A 24123-nucleotide genomic window follows, 5' to 3' on the forward strand; every position below is an offset into this window, starting at 1 on the left:
GCCTGACGCTCCAATTGCCAAAGTAACTGGAGCGTCAGGCGGCTTACTTTCTCGGCTGGTCGCTTCCTGAACTTCCGGCTTCCAGTCACGTGACCGGAAGTGGCCCAAGCCTGTGTCAACTTACGAAAATTCGTGGAGTGGCCCCTCTGTGAAAATTATTGCCCATCTCTGGTCTATACAGATACTGTGTCATCCGAACTGCATCGACCTAAGCCTTATGCCTCTCACCAAGATGGATTTAATTGGTCAGTGTAGCGGGCAGGTTATAGCAGAGGGAGGAAAACTGTACCTGTGTACACTTACATAGTTAGGTCGACACAAGCTGCCTTATGTCGACCTAACTCTGTAGTATAGACTTGGCCTTAGTATCTTGCATTTTACTGTGGGGGTCACAGTTTGGACAAAATTTAATAGGAACTGCAGGTACTCAGTGTCTCTGAAAATGGTTCACAAGATCCTTTCTGCTCTGGATAGACTTTATAAACCGTCTGTTTGCAGTCCTGTGATAGCCTTGTTGATCCTAGGATATGAGAGGGACTAGGTGGGTGAAGTAATACCTTTTACTGGACCAAAATTGTTGGTGACACAAAGCTGCCATTCAGGTTATAAATCACATCATATAAATCCTCTGTTACTTTTGATGAAGGTAATGATTTGGCTATAATTTCTCCTTCTGATGCATTTATGCAGTGTACAGTGTAGCAGTATGTTGCCTGTGCTACTTCCACCCCAGAGTGCCTGCGTTTCATTTTTCCTGGGTGCAGATATAGTTTGTTGAAGTGCTTTGAAATCCTTCCGAATGGAATGTAATATGGGAATGTAAAATAGTATCATCAATATTTGGTGATCTGGACCGCACCCTTGTCTCAAGGGAGATCCAACTGTCTCCTAATCATTGAGTGTGTTAGCGAAGTTCTACTGTATACTTTCCATTCAGTAATGTTCATAAAGTGCTTTAGGAATGGGTCAGTCTGTATCAAAGATCATGATCATAATATAGAAATCAATTCATTTTAATGTCTGTCACATCTGAAATGCACCCATCAATCTCAGTGCCTGAGAACTAATGTTCTGTATTGATGACATTCTTCTTTTCTCCTTTTGTAAACAAAAGTAGCATCAAACAAAAAGAAACAAAGCCTGTTTTGCCTCATTACTCAGTTCTCAAGAGTGCCTGACTTGGACTTCCATCTCCTCTGCTGATTGCCCACAATCCTCCTTGACTCAGGAGCAATATTTTTAGAGGAGGGAACTTTAATTTTTTACTGTTTTCTTCATGCCCTCATGGCACACAGGTTCCATAATCTGATTCCATGCTGGGAGTACTTCATACAGAATGTTTCAAAATAACTTTCCCCTTAGGAAGAGCGTGAAAGATTCCTCTCCAGAAGCAGAAGAGTATGCACCTGTGGAAGTTTTTTCAGACATATATCAATAAATGAGCACGGTTTAACACCGATAACCGCCACCACCAGCCACAACAACAGAAATCTCACTCTGTGCAGTCAGTCCCTGAGGAGAGCTGGCGAACTGTCATTGAAATATAGATGCCTCAGTTAGGAATAGGTTTCTGTCCCTGGGAAACTGAGGGCCAGGGGCTGGGCAGGTAGCATGGCAACATAAAGAAAAACTGTTCACTTGTTTTATTTTTCCAGTTAAGCTTTGCTTCAGCCTGTGTTGTTACCTCTTCATTTCCTTTGTAGTGTTGGTGATATTGCTAGAATTGCACTCACTGACAAAATATCCTGGTGTAAAGAAAACCACTCCGACTCAGAGCCTAATGCCATTAGGTTTGCAACAGCTGCAGCAGTGGAATGTCAGTGAGCCATTTTGAAACTACCATCTATGATTTACACCATACTTGACATACTAATTACTCAGGATGAATCAATTTATTTGTTGCTTAGTGGTCCATGGGGCTAGCAAAATGCAAATGCTGGTGACCTCTGTACTGAGATCGGTGCAGAGATCTAGGGACTGTCACTACTGTGTCTCACCCATTCTCATTCTTCTGTCTTTCCTCCCACATTTCTCCACCACCACCACCCCCCCTCCCGTTCTTCCGTCTGTTTCCTTCTTTCATATCTACCCTGAGGATTATACCATATTAGCCAATTATCTGATTTTAAACTGCTATATGCTAACATAGTCTGCCTGACACTTCATTTTAAAACCTTGTTGTAGACTAGTTGTTGTATCTCTAGGGCATGATCTGGACATCTTCCACATGCTGAACTCCCGTTGACTACACTGGGAATTCGGAGCATGGAGAGTATGTAGAATCGGGCCTGTAATCTAGAACACTATTTCATAATGGCTGTACACTATACTGCTGGCCAGGCAAGCTGTTTTAGCGAGGTAAAACAGCTGAATCTCCACTTTGGCTGGAGTCTGAGAATCAGACCCAATAGCTGTCGAAACAATCGAGCAGTGCTGTGCTCTTGTACTCAAATACTTCCCTTGGAACTTGCTGCAGAATGGAATTGTGTGATCCAGCTAGTTTCACTCTGCAGTTGGCACCTCTGCTAACGTGCCTCAGTGCCTGAACATAGTGATAACTCAATTTTTGCTGCCAGTGCTGGTTGTAAGATAGATGTTGATTAAGCTCGAAAAAGGGGATCTTGCCACTGGTCAAAGTATGTCCCTGCTCACTGCTGATTTGTTCACCTGTTGTAGATTTATCCTATACAGCATAATATAAATCAGAGAGAATGAGAGAGGCGCACCTTGTGTGGACTGAGTACCAGGTGGCTCCTATTCCGTGCTTTAGGAATGCTTTGCTCATGAGTTAGAGATTGATCCACATCATCCTCTGCCTTCTCTGCTGTTTTAAACTTACATTTTTTTAAATCAGATTTCCTTGTACATTGAGGTAGAGTCTGACTGAGAATTCTATAGAGGAGTTCATTAGACAGGGAGGGACTGGGGTTGGGAGGGGTGAAGGGGTAGACAGCAGCAAAACATGATGCTATGGAGGTATCCGTTTCTTTTTGGTATAAGTTTCAGGGAATGTTGTCTAGCGGTTAGAAAAGTCGAAATATCGAAAGTCAGGACTGCTGGTTTTGCCACTGACTCACTTTGTGTTCTTCAGCAAATCGCTTAACTTCTGTTGCTTGGTATTTCCATTTGCAAAACAAAGCAAGTAATACTTAATTCACTTGGAAGTGGAAGGTTTAATTAACTCATGTTTTCAGTGAATTTTGAGATTTTCAGTATGAAAAGTGCCAGAGACACAGTGTTGTTATATAATAAATAGATTTCAATGTGTGTGAGCATACATGTATCACACATATATCCTGCATATAATATAAAGTTAGTTGTAGTGATAGTAAAAGTTATAGGTAAAATTGCCATGCCATGCACCTTTCATAAGGTAGAAGTTTCTAGAAGAATCTTGAGTAAAAGCTATACAGCTGTTCTCTGTAAGCCGAGTTGGGGGAGGGAACAATATATTTTTCCAGTTACAAAGATCATGGCGTTTTGCATATATCTTGAAAATGGCTAAAACGTAAAACTTCAAACTGTACATGTAGTTAAATGCTCACTGGGGAATATTTTAAAAGTAATTTTATGCTTTCATCCTGTAGCTCTGCGTGGATGCATATGTTCGCCTGCATGTGGGCATTGTAGGATTGAAGCCCATGTTATAAGTAATTAAAAATTTGCTTTAGCACATGCACAGTGGAAGATGTTCCATTAGATCTTTAGCCATGGCATTGCATGTGGTATTAAGGAGTGGCACAGCTCCTTAGCGCTCAATGATGCTTTTTCTGTCCTTATACTGCAGCATAATTTAAAACTAATGGTGTTGTAGGAGTGATGCAGACCCATTGTACTGGAGGTAGAGTATATCTAGTCACAGTTTATAATAAATTGTGTAAAATACAATGTAGCCCAGTAACTTATTTTTCAGCCTTTTTTGACAGAAAAACAGAAAAATACAAGAACATGTAAATGAAAAATGTACATTAATGCAACAAGAAGGCTGCCGTTTAAGGTTATCAAAGCAATGCTGGCTGTTCAGGATTGCCCCTGTATAGTATTTCAGATAATCAGTTAGGCTTTTAAATAATAAGTGTGTACAGTGGGGATGATAAAGTATTGCTACAAGAATCTTAATGCTTGCATTTCCTTAATAGTCTGTGTTTTTTAAATATGTGGTTTTAGAGCTTGGTCCTTCCAGGTGCTGTGTGGAGACAGCTCAGTACCTGACAAAGGCCCTGATTAAGGAAAAGTTCTTAGGATTTACCCATGTACTTAAGTGCTGTCTTAAATTGGGTCCAGAATCCTCTAATGCTGCCTTAACATTGGTGGTGGATTTCCCCCCCCCCCTCTGTTTAACCTAATCCCTTCATATTGGAGATGGGCTTAAACCAAAACTCTAGGTCTGAACAAACCTTGGAAGAGTACAGATCCATAGCCAAACTTTGCAGCTTGGGGCTATCTCTAATATAGACAGGATGTATTTAAATAGGTAAAAATTCCCATGCAGGGTGCATGTGATGCAGCTCAGCAGGATACAGCAGGAGGAAAGAGGCGATGAGTGAGTTGGGAAGAATGCATGTTAATTTTATTCCTTGTAATTTCAGACATGATCTTTAGCCATGCGTTAAACTTGGCTCTGCTAAATTTCACACCATTACTCTTCTGTTATTACAGTGCAAGGTTACCTGTGCATTCCAATTGAAAATAAATCTCTTTATTACACATTTTTTTGACCTTGACACATTTGTAACTCCTGCAATTAGAGAGAAAAGGAGGATTTCTGGGAATAATTACTTTTGTTTGTTCTTTATCTCTGAACATTGATACCTGCAGTTCTATGTTGAAATAATTAAGTCTTAGAATCACAATCATTGCAAGAGAATCTCTGTTCCTACAAGCAACATTTTATTTTTCTGTGTGTGTAAAAATGCATTTTAGATTTGCAAACTACCGGCAGTGCCTTTTGGAAAATGGTTGTACTGAATGTCCAGCATGCCTCTTTTGTGAGATAAAAGTAGTGTGAAATAGATGCACAAATAGCCTTTAAAAATGTGTGAAAGCATGTGTGCAAATAAGTAGTTAAATACTGATGCCTTTTCGTACCCACAGCAAAAACAATCTACTTTAGAAACCATTTCTTTCATACAGACTGTATTTTTAAATGTATCTTCTTCTTTCTCCATTACTTTATGCATTTGCATGAAAACTGCTTTCCTTAAAAAATAATCTCTCTGCTGACCCTTCCCAAATGGTGAAGTGATTGGTTGTAAGTAGAGCTGGTGGAAAAGCCGTATATTTTTCATGAAAAATTAGAGCAAAATTAAGAAATTGTTTTGGTTAATTTTTTTCACAGAATCATTTTTTCTTTTGCCTAAACAAAAACAATTTTTCTTTCAGTTTGGTGGGTTTCATCCTTCCCCCTTTTCTTTTCCATTTTCATCTTTTAAAAAGATGTCAAAAAGAATACCTTTTTTTAGTGGGAGGGGCTTCCAAAAACAGCTACCTTTTCATTTAGCTGAAAATTCAGAAAATGTTGATGGAAACAAACAAACAAAAACTCTGCAAAAAGTTTTATTTTGTCAAAAAGCTATTTTTCATTTGTGGAAAAAAATAGTTTAGATGAACAAGCTTTGACCAGCTCTCATAATAAATTTATGATAATCTAGCAGCTTTATGCTGTCTCTACTGCACACCAAGGGCACTCAGAACTTCACAGCAACTTCATGGTAGTTTTGCACAGGTTTTATTTCCCATTTCTGATCCCTGGAGGGGATTGGTATCCAGTTTTTGGCTTTCAGTCTAGGTGGCTTTGTTTGAGGCCATCTCCTTGACTACAAAGGTGGGATAATTATTCTAGCATTTAGCTGTAGGTACCCTCTTCCTGATACATTACACAAAGGCCAAGTATTCCTGGCCAAGGTCCAGTATTAGCTTTCATAGGGACCAATCCATTAATTTCCCCTCCTTGTGTCCTCTTTCTCCAAGCTTATGCTATTCTTTCAATGTAATCTGAGAAAGGAAACATCTAGCTGGCCAGAACCCGGATTTTCATAGCTCAAACTCCCTGTTTGTAAAATTGGGTCAGACCTATAGTCCATTTAGCCCAGTATCCTGGCTTCTGACAGTGTCTGGTGCCAGCTGCTTCAGAGGGAATGAACAGAACAGGGCAATTATTGAGTGATCCATCCCCTCTCGTCCAGTCCCAGCTTCTGGAAGTCAGAAGCTTAGGGACACCCAGAGCATGGGGTTGCGTCTCTGATCATTTTAGCCTATAGCCATTGATGGACCTATCCTTCATGAACTTATTCTAATTCTTTTTTAACCCTGTTATATTTTTGGCCTTCACAATATTCCCTGTTAAAAAGTTCCGTGGTTCCCTTTCCTAATGGGTCCTAACATTCTGTTCGCTTTTTTGACTGCCACTTGCACATTGAACAGATGTTTTCAGAGAAATACCCACAATGACTCTTTCTTGAGTGGTAACAGCTAATTTAGACCCCCATAATTTTGTATGTATAATTGGGATTATGTTTTCTAACATGCATTATTTTGTGTTTATCAACATTAAATCTCATCTGCCATTTTCTTGCGCAGTCACCCAGTTTAGTGAGATCCCTTTGGAACTCTTCACAGTCCACTTTGGAATGAACTATCTTGAGTAATTTTGTATCATCTGTAAACGATGCCATGTTCACGCCTTTTTTCTAGATCATTTATTTATATGTTGAACACCACAGGCCCCAGTACAGATCCTGATTTTTACCTTTTTCAGTGATGAGACCTGACCATTTATTCCTAGCTTTTGTTTCCTATCCTTTAACCAGTTAGTGATCATGAGAGGACCTTCCATTTTATCCCATGACTGCCCACTTTTTTTAAGAGTTTGTAGTGTGGGACCTTGTCAAAGACCATCTGAAAGTCCAAGTACACTATATGCACACTGGATCACCTTTGTCCACATGTTTGTTGACCCCCCTCAAAAAATTCTAATAGATTGGCGAGGCATGATTTCCCTTTACAAAAGCCATTCTGACTTTTCCTCCAACATATTTGTGTTCATCTGTTGTGCTGCTCATGGTGCAAGAAAGATGGGAAAAGGGCCCCATAGAATCTTAGCAAATTACATAGCAGAAAGCTGTTTTTACCCTCTCGGTGTGGGGCTCATTCATTTAAAGGCATGGGCAGAAGGAGAGTCTGCTTCTGAGGAGGAGAATTACCAGACAGTAACCTAGTGATCAGATCACTCCTTAACTTGACAATACAGAATCAATTTCAGCAAGCGTTGTGTGAACAGATTCAGCTTGTGGGATGTTGTGTTCTGGGGAATGTGTTCCAAAGCAAGGTTCCTTGTCTCTCCTAACTCAATAACCCACTCAGACATCACCTGGGTACTACTAGGCACAGCTCAGATTTAGGAGTAGCTTAGGCAATTTACAAAATAAAACTAAAATCTCCCTTTTTATAGATAGTCTTTTTGTAATATCCCAAGCATGAAATAATGCTGTGAAGAAGTCTACTTGGGGCTAACTACACATGATCAGTGATACTTATATTAGGGTGACTATGAACAAATATGGCATCTGTTATCTCAGTAATGACATGGACTCAACCATGGGGTTATTTGAAATTTTTTATTGAGGGAGGGGATGCTGGCTGAGGAACTGAATCTACCATGAGATCCACTTGGCCATTCACTGCAGAAGGGAAGAAGTGTTTTTGGATGAAGGAAACAGCATTTCTGAGGATGTAGCAATCCCCACTTAGCCTAACTACTGCACTGTACTGTCATCAGTGGACATGATCCCAGGGTCTGCTGTGAGACTGAAACTACAACCCTTCTCTTTTAGAGGCAGAATACTACCAGCAGCACCTCCTGACTACCTAGACAGCTAGAAGAATACATCAGCATGAGACTTAGCCAATGAGATTAGTTCTTAATACAGCACATGAGGAATTTAGAGCCTTATGAAGTGACTAATTTTTCTGATATTAAACATATAGCAGAAAGCACAAGGGCACAGAATACCCCTTAGAAAAGAAATCAGAGATACTAGGCTGGGCAACAATAACAAATACGTTTTTCACTAGTATGATCACCTCTTGTATTATCTTCCTGCCTGACAGATATTGTCAGCTAGGGTAGGTCTGCTCTCATGCTCTGTGTTTAATTATCGCCAGGCCAGGGATTTCTCATTCAAGGGCTCTTGACTGTGGAACACACACACTCAAAGGAGGTGTGCTAAATTCTCTGACTTTAGGACACACTGCGAGGCCCATCTGTTTTGGCTGGCTATCCTTGACTATGAAGGACCCTTCTCCTCCCATGTGTTTCTGAACCTTCCATCCCCTTCACCTCTTTCTCCATGTCTGTTTGAGTGAATAGTAGAGGAGGGTGGTTCACTGGGTTTTCCTCTCTGCCACATTCCTGGACTCTTGCTGGCCACATCTTTGATCTGGTCATTTTTTAGTTGAATTTCTGTGTTCTCTACATCGGTTTTTCGTCTTAGCTGCTTGGAGATAGGTGCCCTACAAATGGGCTAAATAACTTAAGATTCCTCCAATGTTCCTATTCTTCTTTCCATAATGCTTATTTTTTGCATTTTTCTTTCTACAGTTATCAACTTGCCAATGATGTTTTTCATTGGCTGCGTGAGGGGTGCCTCTGGAGACAAGGCATCCTCCAGAGAGGAGGGAAATGGTGTCTGAGAGAAGTGCTCAATGTAAAGTACTAAATGTTACCTTTTGGGAAGCTTCCATGGCGTCAGATCAGCAGTGATTGACATCTCTGTGTCTACTTTATTGAAATTTCTGGGAGCACATTTTCCAAAAGCAGCTTCTGAAACTGCACCCCTCAAACCTGCAGGTGCAGAACTAGATGCTGGGTCGAGGCGCACTGAAAATGTGTCTTCTGGATGTAATTCATTGATCACTTCATGCTATAGAATTCTTCCCTCCTTCCCAGTGGCATTTTGAGGAGAGAGCACCACTAAAAGTTGCTGTCCTTAGCAAGATCTGCAAAGGGACAGCTGCATTCTATCTACTGGAGATGGACAGAGTGCAGTGCTTGGGAGTTTGTAAGAGGATCACAGACCTGGGGGGAGGAGAGGGAATTAATTGAGCCAGGTCAATGAGGGGTGCACTTTAAGCACTGTCTTAGCAAAGATGCTACTCACCTGTCCCCTGTCCTCCTCTTCTCCCCACTTTTTTTCCAGATTACTTTAAACATTGAGGTAGGGTTGTGCGGTTGGTGGGAGGCAGGGAGGATTCCTATAAGTAAAAGAGGCAGTTCCACAAAAATTGGTGAAAGAGCTCCAAGTCTATTTCATGCTATTCCACTGATACTGAGGTTATCAGGAACCTGAGATGTTTATTGCCAAATTTTCAAACAGATGCTAGAAGGGAGCCATCATGTTTGCTGAAGGATGTTCAAACCTTCCTTTGTCATGATAATGAGTCAGTGCCCGGGCAGCACATAAACTGCCAGCTAACTGCAGTGTTTTTCTCTTGGTCTAATTCAGACTGTTTTGAGAGAGATGGAGACCACTGAATGTACAGCTGACCCAGTCTAAAGCACATCAATAAGGTATATTATGATATGTAAGCATGATAGTATTGCTTTGTGCGTGTAGCCGTGTGGCTTGTACTCTCTTTAGTATTAACTGACCTTTCTTGCAATTTCTTTTATTGTAGTTTTCAGATAACAATGCAGTGGGAAATGGCATATAGGGAAGCTGTTTAGTTGTGGACCTCGCAAAGGGCTAGGAGTCCGGAAACATGGACTCTCTCCCTGGCAATGACCTGGATTAGAACTCAGGAATTACCAACTCCAAGGTTTGTAGTAAAACCCCTACACCATGGATCTCTCTTCACACCTTGCTGTCCCTTGACATTGCTTTTATCTGAAAGGTTTTTCTTTAAAAACAACAAATGTATCATATTTTATCCACTGATCTTTATTGGAGCGGGAATTGGAAGAGCACACAGTCAGGGCAGAGTTGCTGTGCCACTCACTGAAGACAAGCAGGTGCCGAAATGAGATCTGTCATAGCACAGGGGTGAAGGGTACAGTGGTTTGTTGCAGTGAGTCTCATGGCAAGTCTATTTGCCACTGTAAAGATGCATTGAAGAAGGAATTGCATTTTTCAATCCCTAAGTTAAAACCTACAACATGGGACAGCTGGCAAAAGATAGGTCAGATTTTTATGACAGCAGCTGCTGAAAGGTGCTCTAGATTTGTGGTGGACTTAATATGATTTGTAATTATCTTCTTTCAATATAGTGTTGCTTTAAGGTAGTAGTAGTCACTGTGTTAGTTACAAGGGTAGTGATATATTTTGGCAATGTACTTATTTTCTTCCAAACGGAGAGCCTGAATCTGACCCTTTAGACCTTGCTCAGACAAACCTCCCCATTGACTTCAGAGAAAATATTCTCTTGGTAAGGATTGCAGGATTGTGCCCAAATGCTTTGCTAAATTCTGAGAAGCATGTCTGCAGTTTAGTTGATTAGAAGGAGCATCCCCCAGGCTTAGTGATAGATATTCTGGGAGTAGCAGCCTACTTTAAATGGTCACACTCATGTTCTCAGTGGTTGGCCCTGCACTGTAGACTGTCTTTGCAACACTTTTAAAGCCCTTGGTTTTGAGTTTTTATTTTGTTTAAAATTTCCGAGGAATTTATGAGTTTTTATTACAAAAATTAAAAAATGTGTAGAAATCTGTGCAAAAAAATAACTCCACAGTTTTCTGGGTAAATATTATTCTCTTCTCCTGGTTTTGTTTTTAAAAAAACTTTCAAAAACCCCTTATGTTCTGAAACGTAATCAGATACAATTTTTCATTTTCAGCCCATTTTACCAAGAAAAGTGGTTCACTAACTTTTGTTTGCTTTGAATGCATGATAGTTGCAAAGCTGGTAGTGTGTGTGTGGAAGGCGTGTGATCGATGACAATGCAAACACCAGCGTTTGAGCGTTGTTCAAGTAGAGTATTCCTCTACTTCTGACCTAGTTTTGTTCTCTGGAAGGAGAAATGGTGAGTCAGTAACCTGGGCTGCCATGTCTCCTTCTGGAGCATGCTCGGAAGTAGAAGAAGTGGAGGAGATGAAGGCACCATCTCCTCACATTGCTTTCTCCTCCTGTTCCACTCCTGGGATCACTCTCAAAGGAGAGATGGCGATTCAGTAAACTGGGCGGGTCCAGCTTCTGAGCCTCCCTTTCTCTTTCTAGAGGGCGGACCTGGCACTTCTAAAATTTGGGTGAAAATCAGTAAAAACTGAAGAATGGTTTTTGTAAAGCCTGGGAATTTTTTTTGTAAAAACTGAAGATGAAGTGCCTTAAATATTACTTAACTTTAGAGACTGGCTGGAGTTTTGTGATGGAAATGAGGGCAGAATTTGGTCCTTTGGCTTTAAAGTAGTTTAGCAGTAGTTTGGGTGCCTTTCATACATAGCATTGTTTTAAAATCATTGGGCCTGATTCTCCTCTGGTACAAATCTGGAATACTTCCATTGAAGTCAGTGGTGTTACACCGGTATACAACCAAAGTGAGAAGAGAATCAGGCTCACAGAATCAGAAGCTGGAGCAGGAAAAGAACTGCTATATTATCTGCTCCATTTCCTAGTCCATGCAGGATTGTTCTGTAGTATTCATTTACTAGTGTTTTGTCAAGTCTACTTTTAACTCTCTCAAGCAATGGACTATCGCACCACTTCCCTTGAGTCTATCATGCTTCCTAATAAATCAAGATGATGTCATGGATATTTGGCTTAATTTTTCTCTTATTTAATTTCATCTTGCTTCTGCTCATTATATATATACCCTTATACTATTCTAAATAATCTGTTTTTCTGCTTGATGTTTACACCTTTCAAATATATGTAGTCCGCTTTCATGTTCCACCACCCTATGCTGTTGCATATACAACCCCGATCATTTTTGTTGTCTGAACTCCTTTCAATTTGTCAATCAATATCTTTCTGGTAACAAGGTGACCAGAAATAAACACATTATTCCATGTATGGTCTAATTACATCTAGAGAGAGAGAGAGGAGCTATAGATTCCTGCTTTGTGATATGCGGTCTGTGTTTATTCAGCCTAAAATTACACTTTTTTTACTATCATATCATACTGCAGATTCATGTCTAATTTCCTGCCTACTATCTCTCCAAAGTCCCTTTCAGGATTACTGCTTTCCAGGTATCTGCCTCTTGTAGAATATCTGTGTTTTGGATGACACTAAAGGGAATATATTAGTTTGCATTTTTCCAAGTGGAATCTCAGTTTATTTTCTGGCTATATTTCTAATCTGAGAGAGTTAGAAGGTTTCTTTAAGCAGACAGGGGTATCACTCCTTTGAATTATATTGACCAGTTGGAATTTAGAGGAGATGATGATGATGATGTTGTTACTATTTAAGATTTATAAAGTGTACCATCCTCTCAATATCCCTTTATTTGTCCTCTCTAATATTCACAGCTCTGTCTACTTTACTATAATCAGTGAATTTTAATTAATCAGACTGTTTGTTCTTCTGTATTAGTAAATATATTCACACTGAAGAAAACAGAGATCCTTATGATACCTATACAGCTTTCTCCAAGTACTGACTTGGGTTTTTTTAACCCTTTGTTTGCAGTTATCTGAAAGTAATGAGATTCAAGCTGATTATTTCTGGTCTGATCCAGAGCACACTAAAGTCAATGGAAAGGGTCCCACTGACTTCAGCAGGCTTTGCTTCAGGCCCTTTAAGAGCAATATTTTGTTGATTAATCCTGATCCTTTGAGGTATTAAGCAACTTAACTCCTTCTAAAGGCAGTGGGAGTTAAGGGGGCTCAGAATCTTGCAGAAGGTGCTCTGCGCCTTGCATGATTGGGTCTCAGAAGCTGCACCATAATCCAAGTGTATAATAGACACTGCTTTGCCTTCATTCACTAATTTTGTAGCTGTAACAAAACAAACAGCAGTTATGTTTGCAAGACAAGAGCTATTCTCTATAAACCGATATTGTTTACAGCTCATGGTTCTGTAACCCTTCAGAAATATTTTTTCTTAATAGCTCAATTATTTTATTAGAGATAGAAGTTAGATACATGGACAAGTAATTCCCAGGAGTCACTCTGATTTACTGTTTTGAGGATGGGGGCTAAGTTTGCTTTTCTCCAATTTTCTGGTATTTGTTCAAAAATAGTTACATGGTAAGTTTCTTTTGCTAATTGCACAGGCTGGCTGATTTTATGTAGGTTTACATTTTTAAAATATTTTCCCTACCTCCTCTTTAACAATAGCCATTTTAATAGTCTTCCACTTCCTAATTTTGCAAACAACTTCTATTTATTTTTCTAGTTGAAGACGCATTTAATAAAGGAATTCAGCATCTCAGGGTGAGAAGCCCGAGTGGCTTTGGGCTGGGAGTTGTGGAGAGAAGCCCAGGCGGCTTTGGGAGTGAGACGTCCAGGCGCTCCCCCAACCGTTGACAAGGCTGCCTGGCTCCCAGCAGAGAGTGGGTGGTGGAGGGAGGGAGTGAGAAGCCGGGGCAGCCTGGACTCTGCTCCCCAGGGGCGAGAAGCCCCAGGTGGCTGCCCCTGGTTCCTGGCAGGGAACAGGGAGGGGAAAAGTCCCACGTGGCTTCTCCCAGTGAGGAACGGGGAGGGGGAAAAGTCCTGGGCGGCATCCCACTGGCTTCCAGTGGGAGCCAAGGAGCCTGTGGGGCAGCCAGGCTCTCAGCTCCCCACACTACTCTTCTTAACTCCTGGTGAGGACACACCTCATCAACCCAAGAAGGGCAGTGTGGACATTAAGAACGGCAGTAATTACTGTGGTGTCTGTAAGTTGACCTAATATAGGTCGACTTCCATTTCTAGTGTAGACATTCCCTTAGTCCTGTAATTCTTTTGGCTAGTGTTAACTCATACTGTATTTTGTTGTTCACATATTTTCTCTGCAAGATGTAAATGACTGTATGTTATCTTGATTGGTTTCTTTCCCCTTTATCCATGGGGGTAAAGGCTTTTTTTTTTTTTTTTTTCCCCCCTTAAAAAAAAAACTGGATTTTTGAGCCACATTAGCTACTGGCTTGGGAAACCACATTGGCTACTTCTTATTTCTTCCACGCTTCCTTTTCACAGTGTGTTACATTAATTATGGTTTCTTTTATGATTCCTCAGACACCTTCCACACAAATGGCATTTAATATTTTTTTTCAGTGGCCTTGCTCTAGAGGTGCCCGTTGGTGGTAGATACTGAAGTTACCTCACAGAACTGGATCCTAAATTACTTTAAAATTATTTGCTTCCTTTGAAATATAATAACCTGTACAGCTGCACTCTGGGGACTCATTCTTTACTGTTCTCTACTGTCACAGCATGTGGTCTGTGGTTCTAAATTTCTGTTATCTCTGAGTTCTTGGTAAGAAATAGTACCAAAATTTTCTATTCTAATTGGTCTTTACTCTTGGGAGCTCAACATTATCTTCTGTATAAATAAGGAGTGTGTTCAATGCATGTTTGGCTGTACCCGGTATATATCTGGCTAGTTAAAAAATCTCACCTGAGTATAAACAACAAGCATCTGACGAAGTGGGTTGCAGCCCACGAAAGCTTATGCCTGCAGAAATTTGTTAGTTTTTAAGGTGCTACAGGACTCACGTGGTTTTTGCTGTATACAGACTAACACGGCTACCCCTCTGGAACTTTTCACCTGAGTATGGTATCCCATGAATTTTAGTGTCCTGCAAACTGGTCCAGGAATTTTTCATTCTTGCTCTCCTCCAGTCCAGCTCCAGATCTGAGGCAGACGGCCACTGTCTCTTTCAGTTTAGTTTAATCTTTTATAACCTAACTCAAATAATTTCATCATCTTTCTCTTCATTGTTAAACTGTAACTCATTGGCATTATAATTAATTTTGACATATAATGCTACCGCTCCACCTTTCATTCTCTTATATTAATAGATAATGATGAAAATATAGACAAGGTGTGTATAATGCAGCACAGAGATATAGATCTGTATCTTAATCCCTCATGTTAGAAGAGTAGAAATGTGTTAAGTCCTAATGGTTGTAGCTCATTGAGGGTTTTAAAAATGAGTTTCAGTTTCTTGGTCTGTGACTGCAACATATCTTGGTTTAAAACAACAGACAGGATCTGTTTATCGTATATAAACTTTTGAGAGTAAGCGCTTCAGTTTTCACTGCACTTTCCCAGGTGCTAATTATAAAAGTCTGGACAGCATTACACTACGTCCAGTTTCTAGGCTTCAAAGTATTTATAGAACAGCAGCCTATTTCTCCTGGTTTTCATTAATTTAAAAACTTTGATTAAAGCAGTAAGTGGGAGAAAAGAAAAACAAAAACAAACAACCACCCCACCTGTATGTATTTGTTATATATGCCAATAGCAATTACAGCACAGGTGTGTAGTTAGATATCATTTTCCTTCTGTACTTCAGTAAAACTCCAAAAAGAACACCCCTGAGGAATTAAGTCATGGAGATTGCTGGAGAAAGTATGTTAAAAAAACAATTAGCAGAAATTTAACAAAGTAGATGAAAATCAATTCTACATTGCCTTAGACTTTCAAGCTATATACTGTGCCTTCCATGTTCTATATTCCCAGCAGGAAGTGTTTAGCGGGAAGTGGAATAGTGCCACAAGCCGAGGAATCCATTCCTAAGGAATGCATGTTTGGTCCAGGTGCTGCTGTGTCTAAAGCCAGCCAGGCCCCGCCGCCAATCTGCAAACCCAAGAAACAGTTGGAAATTCCCAGGGATTAGCCACTATCTCAGCCAAGAGTCTTTTAAAAAAAAAATGTATTTTAATAACATGAGAGTGCGTTTGATGGGGATGCCAAGTTCTGGCTGTCTTTGGTTTTTCTCTCCCTCTCCCCCCTCTTTCCTTTTTTCTTATTAAAAGCAAAGCAAAATGGGCAGATTGTCCTGCCTAGGGAGCAAAACTGAACAGCTGGCTTGGTTTTAGGAGATCAGGAGGGGAGAAAGTGAGAGTGAATGAGTGTTGGAGAGAGTGAATGAACATTTAAAAGAAAAAGAATAGCCCTTTCACTTTATTCTGCAACCAAAGTGGAGTGTTAGCTAATGTAGAATCTGTGTGACCCACTGAGATTTGGGGTGATGGGTTTAATACTTCTCAGAATAACTTTTTAAAAAGTGCCCTTTTCTTGATCGGTGACTGCAGAATATTCCCAACCTCTGCACTGGGTGAAAGCTTAGTAGTTGGGGGAGAGTCGTCGTCTTATTGCTGCTGTTTGTATGGCACCAGTATAATGACCCCTGCAATGGGTCATCATCAGGGATTGAACAAGAACACTAGGGGGAACGTCTACACTGCAGCTGGGAGATACCATTGCCAGTGTGGATAGACAGACTTGCACTAGTGCGCTAAGAATAGCAGTGTGGACCTTGTGACATAGGCAGCAACTCAGGATAACTGCTTGGGTCCAAGCCACCTGGATCCAAGCTTGAGTGGCTAGCCTGAGCTGTCACTGGTGCTGCTGCAGCAACACTGGTATTTGCAAAATACCAGCTTGAGTAGAGCCAGCCTGAGACTGTCGACCTGTGGTGGGCGTCGCACCTCCAAGCTGCATTGCAGAGGTGCCTGGTGTTTTTTTTTTTTTTTTACAGAGAGCTAAGAAGACCAAGTCCCTGCCCTGAAGAGTTCTTATTCTAGACAGACAAAGTAAATAGGCAGAGGAGTAGGGAATGAAATCCAACAAAAATGAGTAACTTGAGTCCTGAAAAGGCAAACGTGCTCTAGAAGGAAGAGGAACTGGCATATCTGACTGGGTCAGGGAGGGGCTTCCAGATTGAGATGAACAAATAGTGCAAGAAATTATCCTCAAATATCGAATTCCGAAAGAAATTAGTATTCGACTGGCTTAACTCTTTTGTGTTGGCCTGAAAATATTCAAGTGGTCAAGCTTTAAAAGCATGGTTTTCTCCACAGTAACATGAGATTTCCTCACAGCCAGTGACTCATGTCAGCTATGGCATGAAAACATCAGAATCCAAGTAAGCAGGCCGTTTGCTACTTGAAACAATCTGCTGACTGTGAATTCATTGGTGCTGTTGTAGAGACAAAAGAAACTCTGCTTTGCCTCCTGCACAGCCACAGTATAAGCTTTAAAAATAAATGTGAATACAGCCAGTTGAATGAGAATGAGATTTCCACCATCAGCTTGTGAGCTGTCTTACCGTCCTCCTTCAGGGGTCATAGGGCATTCCTAAATCAGGGTCAATGGTGAGGACTAAGCCAGGAAAGAGGTTGCCTAGGGACAACTACCTCGAGAGTTGAGGATAAAAGACTGTTATAAAATCTGACCAAACAGTGGTATATCTGTGGAATGGTGCTTCCCCTTAGAGTCCTGCCCCGCCCCCCCGAAATGGCTACGGTCAACTAACCTCCAAGGATGGATCACTTTAAACAGGGCCTTCACCTCACAGCCCATTATTATATTTGATTTAATTTTTTATGCGTTTCTTTCCACTGAAGAATCTCAGAGCTTTCCAAAATTAAATAATGAACACTCCCAACATTCTTTTGAGATAAATGAAGGTTTTATCCCCATTTATCCCAAAGTGAAAAGGGGGGAAGGGTTTGGATCAAACAAAATGTTTTGTTGATTCAAATTGAAATTTTTTTTTTTTTTTTTTTTTTTTTTGCAGTGTTTTGGTTTGATACATGTTCAGGTGTTTTACCCTTAATTTAAAAAACAAACAAATGTAGCTATCCTTCAAAACAAAAGGTCATTTCAAAACAAAAAGTTGAAACGTTTCATTTTAAAAATGAAGAAACAAACTGTCCCAGCTTTTTCAAAATATTGTTTTCATTATTTTATTTGGCCGAAGCTATTCGCTGAATTTGACCCAAGTTCACAAATAGTTTAATTCAACCAAAACATGCATTTTTTGACAAATTATTATTTACCAAAAAAATCCACCCAGCCCTAATCATGAGGCTCTAACCACTTGCCAATACTATCTGCTCTTAAAGATCCTGGGTATGTAATTGAGAAATTGTTTTCAGCAATGTACTGCCTGGCACAGACATCATCTTTTTCAACTTTGCTTCAAAGCTATTAGTGTTAGCGGCCATTCTTTCAAAAATGTATGCATTCGATGTATTGTGGGTTTAATGTAAAGGTGTCAGGTATCTCTGAAGAGAAATTAAGAGAATGTCAAAGGTAAAACTCAACAAAAGGGCAGACACAAAAAGGCTGTAAATGAGGTGGAAATTGCAGGAAAATAGACAATAGAAGAAAGTTTAAGTAGCAATTTGTTCTCCTTTGCACAAGGAAATGCATTGCATTTAAAAAAATCTTTGAAGAAGCTGTACTTTATAAATACTGTACTAAATATATCCTGAAACAGAACAAAACTGAGTATTGTACATCCCTTCTCGCCCACCCCCCAATAAAACAAAAGTGAATATTGACTGACAGCGCTAGTCTTTCTTAATGGATGTTTTAATTAAATATCCACTTTTCCCAGTTACGTCATGTCTGTGGCTCCGTGTGCTAGATTGATTCTCAATCCAATATTGGGTCCTTTTCAAGGTTCTGGCCTCTCCATGGCTAGGGTCAAGATATTTGAGACTGCATCTCTGGGCATTCCTCCATGTCTGCTGCAATTACCTGGGAGGGGGGTGTGGACTTGCAGGGTCATCGAATTCTCAGTAGAAGACCCTGGGCTGTAGATGACCCCTTCCGTCATCACGGATCAGACCAAGCTTTAGTCTTGCCTCCTTACATCAAGTCCTTACCCAGTAAAAAAGATAGTGAATGACCCTGGCAGTATTCCCTTAGAACAGTGGTTTGCAATCTTTTTCATGTTGGGAAACCCTTGTGTAATTTAGAGCTAGCCAGGCCACCCTTCCCATTTAATCTTATGAGTAAGTCAGAGTGGTCATGATCTGGAAACCTGGACAACCCCAGCTTGAGGACCTACACCTTAGAAGATAACCATTTGGACTGTCTTTCCTTGTAAAGTGGCACCAACTGAGGGAAAGGAGCAAAATTGGTTTCATGTTGAGATGGAAATGATGTATTCATTCTCTCGTCCACCATTCTCCTCCATCCATGGCTCCATCCCAATTCACTCCCCCACAGGGATAAGTTCTTGTTTGCACTCCTGCTTAAAAGGATGGCAAGGCGTTTTTTTTGTTGTTGTTGTTGTCTCAGCTGGAAAGAGACCTGTTGCTGCAGAACCTAACTGCATCACCTTTCTCAGGTGCCTGAACAAATAGAAAGTATTACTGACACTGGAGCATTCTATAATGCAAGGAGCTAGCTGATGTCATTTTTAATATTGGTTGGAAGGAGAAAGCATGCAGTGAGGCTCCCATGGTAGAATTTGGCTTAGGTTGCTATTTCAGTTAATTACCTAATTAACTAATTAATTAATTAACACCCAATTAGATTAATGAATGTGAAAATTCATGTGTAAAATCTTCCCTTCCCCCCCACTACCTTTCAGATGTCATTGGAATAACTCATGCTGATCTGGTGGCCTCCTTACTAGCCCCTTTCAAATTTCGCATGCTCTGAAAGTTGCACTGCATGCTGGACATCCAACAGAGTTGGACGGGAACGTGTTATCTAATGAGTACACAGCCACCTTACCAATGCCTAAACCCACCACTCTCAATGAGAAGCCCATGGCTACTTGTTCTTTATAGCTTCCCGGGTGTAGAAACCCTTCCAGATCATTTCTATGATAAGTTGACGTGCTCTATTTTCCCAGTTATCAAAACCTCCTGGATTTCACCCTGTAACAAGACCAGCCCCCTTCCACAGGGGCCCAATTTTGTAGAGCATTTTCAGCTTCCATTGAAATCAGGTCTTTGCTGCCAAACATTTCCTCCAGACAGTTGCCTACAACTCTTATTGTGACTGCAAGTGAGAAATAAGCAGCAGAAGCAAAATAATTCTTAAGGTTCAGGCATGCTTTTGCATTTAAAGGTTCTTAATAAAAAATGGCGGGGGGGGAGGAGAAGGTGGACAGAACAATCAGCCAGTCTGATGTACATGTGTGCTGAATTGTTTCTGAATAACTATTTATTTCTCCTCCATTAGGCATCAAGAGCTGTTTAAGGTTTGTATTGCTTTTTTGTATGAGGAGTTACTAATAAGGTGTCTATACTTTGGTGCTGATCAAGAAATTATGTGAATTTCGTATAATGGAGCCTAGTGAGTACTGGGTTGTCTGCCTCACATAACATCTCCTTGTTGTGTGATACACACCAGGCCATGTTGAGTGTGTCTGTATTAATCTTTATTTTGGGGGGGGGGAAGCTAAAACCTTTAAAGACACCTAGTGTAAATGATTCCAAATTAGTGAATTTTGCATTTATAGCTAGAGCCAAATATTCAATATAATAAAACAAGTGTGTGATTCTCAGAGTTTGTATATTGTCATTAAACTATAGAATCTTTTGGGTTTCTGTGAGGGGTGTATGCAGGGCTTAGGATTTGTATTTCTGTTTATTTGTATTTGTGTTTTTTGTGAACTATTTTTTTTTATGCCTAGGAACCAATTTAAGGGGCTGAAATAATACACAGACTTGTCCTTTTCCAGATGGGAAGAATACTTCAAGGAGATGGGAGCTCATGTTGTTTTTACCCTGTGAATGGCTCCCTGAGCCATTGAAAAAGCCACTTGAAAAATAACTACAAATACATACACTGACAGCTCCAAAACTGCTATTTGTCTTCTGTTAGGTTCTTCTACACCTAAAATCAAAATAATCTTATCTCAGTATGGGTATGAGGATAAAGAAAAGATGTTTGTCGTAAAGTACAGCTTATTAAAAATATACTTTTGATTTCTCAATTAGTTTTTCTGCATTAATAGTGTCAATAAATCAGAACTATTACTGTGGGTCTAAGAATCCAGCAGGTTATTTTTTCCTTCTGTAGTGGTGATTCAGCACCGTTCCCGCTTTGATTTACAAAATTGGATTTTAATCTCTCTGAAACCATTATGCTAAATCAATTTTTAAAACAGCAGAGGATGGAGGTGCAAAACACTTCTTGTTCTCTAGTTGCTAACTCCTTGCATGAGTGAGAAGACCAATTTTTTTAAAAAAGAAGAAGAATCCATGAACGCAGGTATAGAGTCGCGAATGCACTGAGAGGCCAAGGTCTTAGACTAGCAAGAGGCCTGGCTACAATGACAGGAAGGGCATGAGAAGACTTATTAGAGGTATTTTTTTTAACCCAACTCCAGAGCTGTCTATGCATGAGGTGAATCACCCCTCTGACCATTTGGACTTCTGGCCGAAGTAGCAATTGGTAATCATTCAAGTCCAGCAAAAGGCCACAACAGAAATCAGTGAGAAGTTCATCGGCTTTCACGTACAAAGCGGGAAGGGAACAAATTTTGGATTTATAAAGGGACTCTGTTAAGGAGATGCTCTGTGGGTGCTTGCTTTTAATCCTCTTTTTTTCCCCCTCTAAACCCATGGTACCTCGCTATGCTGTGCTGCTCAAGGAAATGTAAGGGCCGCATAAGGGATTTTGCAAAATAGATCTAAGTTGCAAAGCTCAAAAGTGAGTTCCAAGTTCCCCAAGATTCAGGTATGTTAAATCCTAGTATATTTGGTTAAGATCCATCTCTCCCACCCTCTGGCATTCCTCTCCCCATCTCTTCCTTCCCTTTACCCCTGACAAGCTGGAGTAGACTCTTCTAATCTATAGTTTCTCAACCTGTGGTACGCGTACCCCTGGTGGTAAGCTAAACACAGGCTGGGGGTACGTGGCAAAAAACCCAGTGAAGGGAGGCGAGCAGCAGCCGCTGACTTCTGGGGAAGCCAGGCGACAGCCGCCGGCTTCCCACCTGGTCCCACCTCCTAGCTGGGAGGTAGATGGCAGCCACTCCAGTCCTGGGAAGCTGGGTGGCAGCTGCTGCTCTTTTGAGATGCCGGGCGGCAGCCGCTGGCTTGGGCAGCAGCCGCTGGCTTTTTGGGAAACTGGGCGGCAGCTGCCCATGTCCTGCCCAGTTCCAGCTCCCAGGTGGGAGCCCGGCAGCAGCCTCCTGCACCCTGCAAGCTGGGTGACTGCCACCCGCACCCCAGCTCTGAGCTGAGAGACAGTCTCCCACGCCCTGGCTCGAAGATGGTCAGCAGCTGCCTACTGCCTGCCCACATCACCATGTCCTGGCCTGCGCGGAAGCTTCCTCCGCCCCAGCTTGGAGCAGGTGTCAGTCACCCACCTCCCGGGCTGGCAGCCAGACAGCAGCCGCCTGCAACTTGCCCAGGTGGCAGCTCCCCTCCCTGGCTTAAAGCCCGGTGCCCAGAAAGCCAGATGGAGAGCCCATTGGCTTGCCCAGTCCTGGAGCCCGGCTTTACCCGCAGGCTCACTTGTCAATTTCATTGCTCCAGCTGAGCAGTGAAATTGACAACTATGACAGCCCCAGATTTTACCAGTATAAAAATCTTAAGAGGGGCCCACACAGTGTGATTTGCTCCAGGCCCACATCCCCTTAGGGACAGCCATGGGGAGCGCTGCTATCCACTCTGGTGGGCCACTAGTGCCTGCTCAGACCTCACAAGTTCCCGCCTGTGTGAGGAGAACACCGCGTGACCCCGCCATCAGGCCATAGTGATTGGCTGGCGTTGAACTTGGCTCCTGTATGGAGGAAGGGGAGGAGGAAGGCGGGGAGAAACAGCACAGGGTTTTGTGATCTGCCACAGCCACGCAGCGCTGCAGAACTCTGAACTCTCCTGCTTTACGAGAAATACAGTGGTCCAGCAGTAAAGGGGAAAAAGATTGTATTTCTCAGAGTGGAAAATTGAGTGTTGGGGTACTTACTAAAATTTTCAGAAGTTAGGGGGTACTTGCTACTTAAAAGGTTGAGAAACACTGTTCTAATCCTTATTAAAATGGCTCCCAGTTTAACATTTGAGGCATAAAACTGTTCAGAAAACTTAACTGGTGTTTCCAAAGAATTGTGTCTGGAAGACAGATACTTTCCTTAAGATTTTATTTCTGACTGGTCTTCCTGGTCTATCTGTCCCCTGTAGCAATGAATGGGGGAGTGACTCAGGAAGAACGTACATAACATATTGGCTATGTGTGACAAGGTGGGTGAAGTAATATCTTTTAGTGGACCGACTTCTGTTGGTAAGAGAAACAAGCTTGGTTGTCTCCAAGGACTTGGTCCAATAAAAGATATTACTTCATCCACCTTGTCTCTCTAATATCCTGGGACCGACATGACTACAGCAACACTACATACATAGACTATGTGTGTCTTCATTTAGCTCTTTAGCCTTCATAAAATATAGGAACCTGATCCTTGCAGCTAAGGGAGTGTTCTATTCTGTATAGGTTCTTATACTGTGTTCATCTTGGTAGAATCAGCACATGTGCTTTTTTTGCTGGAAGTCCCAAGTGGTACTACTGTGTTATGACAATTACAGAGAAGCAAAGAGGAGGTGCTGTCTCCAGATATAGTGTGATGTTCCCCTCTGCAATCTGGACGAGTATGGCGCTGTGTCATCCCAATCCCCCATTCCTGGAGTGGGTTGCACTGTGCTGTGTGAATCCCAATCCTGGGCAGCTCACGCACAGCCACCAACAAGCAAGTTGCCCCCCCGATTTAGTGACGTCTAGCTGTCCACTAGTGGGATTATGCAATGGTGTGACTCCCAGCCATTATTCCCAGTCCCAGATGCAACCCTAGGAACTACCATTTTACAATGTCCCATGCTGCCCACTGAACCCTGCAAGCTCATAATTAGTTCGTTAGTTTATCAAAGAAATTGATATGCACCAGCTTTGTCACTTTAAATGAAGTCTAAACATACACCCAAACTATGTGCACTGCTTTAGATAAAACAAACAAATTTATTAAGTACAGAAATATTTTAAGTGATTATAAGTCAGAGAAAAGCAGGTCAGATTTAATCAAAAGTAAATAAAAGGCAAATTGCATTCTAAACTAAGCGTAACACTTTCAGAAACCGTACAGTTTTAGATGATTCTCACCACAGGCTGGTTGGTCTGCCTCCAACCAGGCCTTCACCCTTCAGTCAATGCTTCAGTTGCTTGATGTTGTTCATATATGGAGTGGAAGAGAGAGCAAGAACAGCCGAAATGTCTCCCCTTTTCAACATGTCCCTTTGTC

The 24123-nt window shown here is 41.3% G+C and overlaps 1 long non-coding RNA gene across 1 annotated transcript; it reads left to right on the forward strand.

Moving 5' to 3' along the window:
• The first annotated feature begins 9798 nt into the window (after positions 1-9798).
• On the forward strand, positions 9799-20697 carry LOC137153922 (uncharacterized). Its single transcript, XR_010919950.1, has 3 exons — positions 9799-9816; positions 20070-20088; positions 20524-20697. It is a non-coding gene; the product is annotated as an uncharacterized lncRNA (long non-coding RNA).
• Positions 20698-24123: the final 3426 nt, after the last annotated feature.

Source organism: Emydura macquarii, unplaced genomic scaffold (genome assembly GCF_026122565.2).
Source record: "Emydura macquarii macquarii isolate MOO-44397 ecotype Brisbane River unplaced genomic scaffold, CSIRO-AGI_Emac_v2 contig_1253, whole genome shotgun sequence".
Classification (NCBI taxonomy): Eukaryota; Metazoa; Chordata; order Testudines; family Chelidae; genus Emydura; species Emydura macquarii.